The sequence below is a fragment of the Myxocyprinus asiaticus genome, chromosome 28, assembly GCF_019703515.2.
Source record: "Myxocyprinus asiaticus isolate MX2 ecotype Aquarium Trade chromosome 28, UBuf_Myxa_2, whole genome shotgun sequence".
NCBI lineage: Eukaryota > Metazoa > Chordata > Actinopteri > Cypriniformes > Catostomidae > Myxocyprinus > Myxocyprinus asiaticus.
In genome coordinates this window covers 44,845,059-44,850,058 of record NC_059371.1, presented here as the reverse complement: position 1 = coordinate 44,850,058, position 5,000 = coordinate 44,845,059, and positions in this window count along the sequence as shown.

The following is a 5,000-nucleotide window of genomic DNA, read 5'->3' as shown; positions in this document are numbered from 1 at the left end:
CACACTCCCCTCTACCTCACATGAACACACATACACTCAAACACACACACACACACACACACTCCCCTCTACCTCACATGAACACACATACACTCTTACCTCTCTCTCTCTCACACACAAACACACTCCCCTCTACCTCACATGAACACACATACACTCAAACACACACACACACACTCCCCTCTACCTCACATGAACACACATACACTCTTACCTCTCTCTATCTCTCTCTCACACACTCACACACACTCACAAACAAACTCCCCTCTACCTCACATAAACACACATACACTCTTACCTCTCTCTCACACACTCACACACACACTCCCCTCTACCTCACATGAACACACATATACTCTTACCTCTCTCTCTCTCTCTCTCTCACACACTTACAAACACACTCCCCTCTACCTCACATGAACACACATATACTCTTACCTCTCTCTCTCTCACACACACACACACACTCCCCTCTACCTCACATGAACACACATACACTCTTACCCCTCTCTCTCTCTCTCTCTCACACACACACACACACACACACACACAAACACACTCCCCTCTACCTCACATGAACACACATACACTCTTACCTCTCTCTCTCTCTCACACACACACACACTCACAAACACACTCCCCTCTACCTCACATAAACACACATACACTCTTACCTCTCTCTATCTCTCACACACACACTACTTCACATGAAAAATCATAAACACAATCTTACATCTCTCTCTCTCTCTATATATCTCTCTCACACACACACACACACACAAACACACACACACACTCCCCTCTACCTCACATGAACACACATACACTCTTACCTCTCTCTCTCTCTCTCTCTATATATCTTTCTCACACACACAAACACACACACACACACACACTCCCCTCTACCTCACATGAACACACATATACTCTTACCTCTCTCTCTCTCTCTCTCTCACACACTTACAAACACACTCCCCTCTACCTCACATGAACACACATATACTCTTACCTCTCTCTCTCTCTCACACACACACACACACACTCCCCTCTACCTCACATGAACACACATACACTCTTACCCCTCTCTCTCTCTCTCTCTCTCTCACACACACACACACACTCCCCTCTACCTCACATAAACACACATACACTCTTACCTCTCTCTATCTCTCACACACACACTACTTCACATGAAAAATCATAAACACAATCTTACATCTCTCTCTCTCTCTATATATCTCTCTCACACACACACACACACACACACACACACTCCCCTCTACCTCACATGAACACACATACACTCTTACCTCTCTCTCTCTCTCACACACACACACTACCTCACATGAAAAATCATAAACACAATCTTACCTCTCTCTCTCTCTCTCTCTATATATATCTTTCTCACACACACACACACACTCCCCTCTACCTCACATGAACACACATACACTCTTACCTCTCTCTCTCTCTCACACAAACACACTCCCCTCTACCTCACATGAACACACATACACTCAAACACACACACACACACACACACACACACACACACACCCCTCTACCTCACATGAACACACATACACTCTTACCTCTCTCTCTCTCACACACAAACACACTCCCCTCTACCTCACATGAACACACATACACTCAAACACACACACACACACTCCCCTCTACCTCACATGAACACACATACACTCTTACCTCTCTCTATCTCTCTCTCACACACTCACACACACTCACAAACAAACTCCCCTCTACCTCACATAAACACACATACACTCTTACCTCTCTCTCACACACTCACACACACACTCCCCTCTACCTCACATGAACACACATATACTCTTACCTCTCTCTCTCTCTCTCTCTCACACACTTACAAACTCCCCTCTACCTCACATAAACACACATACACTCTTACCTCTCTCTCTCTCTCTCTCTCTCACACACTTACAAACACACTCCCCTCTACCTCACATGAACACACATATACTCTTACCTCTCTCTCTCTCACACACACACACACACTCCCCTCTACCTCACATGAACACACATACACTCTTACCCCTCTCTCTCTCTCTCTCACACACACACACACACACACACACACACAAACACACTCCCCTCTACCTCACATGAACACACATACACTCTTACCTCTCTCTCTCTCTCACACACACACACACTCACAAACACACTCCCCTCTACCTCACATAAACACACATACACTCTTACCTCTCTCTATCTCTCACACACACACTACTTCACATGAAAAATCATAAACACAATCTTACATCTCTCTCTCTCTCTATATATCTCTCTCACACACACACACACACAAACACACACACACACTCCCCTCTACCTCACATGAACACACATACACTCTTACCTCTCTCTCTCTCTCACACACACACACTACCTCACATGAAAAATCATAAACACAATCTTACCTCTCTCTCTCTCTCTCTATATATATCTTTCTCACACACACAAACACACACACACACACACACACTCCCCTCTACCTCACATGAACACACATATACTCTTACCTCTCTCTCTCTCTCTCTCTCACACACTTACAAACACACTCCCCTCTACCTCACATGAACACACATATACTCTTACCTCTCTCTCTCTCTCACACACACACACACACACTCCCCTCTACCTCACATGAACACACATACACTCTTACCCCTCTCTCTCTCTCTCTCTCTCTCACACACACACACACACACACACACACAAACACACTCCCCTCTACCTCACATGAACACACATATACTCTTACCTCTCTCTCTCTCTCTCTCTCACACACTTACAAACACACTCCCCTCTACCTCACATGAACACACATATACTCTTACCTCTCTCTCTCTCTCTCACACACACACACACACACACACTCCCCTCTACCTCACATGAACACACATACACTCTTACCTCTCTCTCTCTCTCTCTCTCACACACACACACACACTCACAAACACACTCCCCTCTACCTCACATAAACACACATACACTCTTACCTCTCTCTATCTCTCACACACACACTACTTCACATGAAAAATCATAAACACAATCTTACATCTCTCTCTCTCTCTATATCTCTCTCACACACACACACACACACACACACACTCCCCTCTACCTCACATGAACACACATACACTCTTACCTCTCTCTCTCTCTCACACACACACACTACCTCACATGAAAAATCATAAACACAATCTTACCTCTCTCTCTCTCTCTCTCTATATATCTTTCTCACACACACACACACACTCCCCTCTACCTCACATGAACACACATACACTCTTACCTCTCTCTCTCTCTCACACAAACACACTCCCCTCTACCTCACATGAACACACATACACTCAAACACACACACACACACACACACACCCCTCTACCTCACATGAACACACATACACTCTTACCTCTCTCTCTCTCACACACAAACACACTCCCCTCTACCTCACATGAACACACATACACTCAAACACACACACACACACTCCCCTCTACCTCACATGAACACACATACACTCTTACCTCTCTCTCACACACTCACACACACACTCCCCTCTACCTCACATGAACACACATATACTCTTACCTCTCTCTCTCTCTCTCTCTCACACACTTACAAACACACTCCCCTCTACCTCACATGAACACACATATACTCTTACCTCTCTCTCTCTCACACACACACACACACACTCCCCTCTACCTCACATGAACACACATACACTCTTACCCCTCTCTCTCTCTCTCTCACACACACACACACTCACAAACACACTCCCCTCTACCTCACATAAACACACATACACTCTTACCTCTCTCTCTCTCTCTCTCTCACACACACACACACACACAAACACACTCCCCTCTACCTCACATGAACACACATACACTCTTACCTCTCTCTCACACACTCACACACACACTTACAAACACACTCCCCTCTACCTCACATGAACACACATATACTCTTACCTCTCTCTCTCTCACACACACACACACACACTCCCCTCTACCTCACATGAACACACATACACTCTTACCCCTCTCTCTCTCTCTCTCACACACACACACACTCACAAACACACTCCCCTCTACCTCACATAAACACACATACACTCTTACCTCTCTCTCTCTCTCTCTCTCACACACACACAAACACACTCCCCTCTACCTCACATGAACACACATATACTCTTACCTCTCTCTCTCTCTCTCTCTCACACACTTACAAACACACTCCCCTCTACCTCACATGAACACACATATACTCTTACCTCTCTCTCTCTCACACACACACACACACACACTCCCCTCTACCTCACATGAACACACATACACTCTTACCCCTCTCTCTCTCTCTCTCACACACACACTCACAAACACACTCCCCTCTACCTCACATAAACACACATACACTCTTACCTCTCTCTCTCTCTCTCTCTCACACACACACACACACAAACACACTCCCCTCTACCTCACATGAACACACATACACTCTTACCTCTCTCTCACACACTCACACACACACTTACAAACACACTCCCCTCTACCTCACATGAACACACATATACTCTTACCTCTCTCTCTCTCACACACACACACACACACTCCCCTCTACCTCACATGAACACACATACACTCTTACCCCTCTCTCTCTCTCTCTCACACACACACACACTCACAAACACACTCCCCTCTACCTCACATAAACACACATACACTCTTACCTCTCTCTCTCTCTCTCTCTCACACACACACACACACACACAAACACACTCCCCTCTACCTCACATGAACACACATATACTCTTACCTCTCTCTCTCTCTCACACACTTACAAACACACTCCCCTCTACCTCACATGAACACACATATACTCTTACCTCTCTCTCTCTCTCACACACACACACACACACTCCCCTCTACCTCACATGAACACACATACA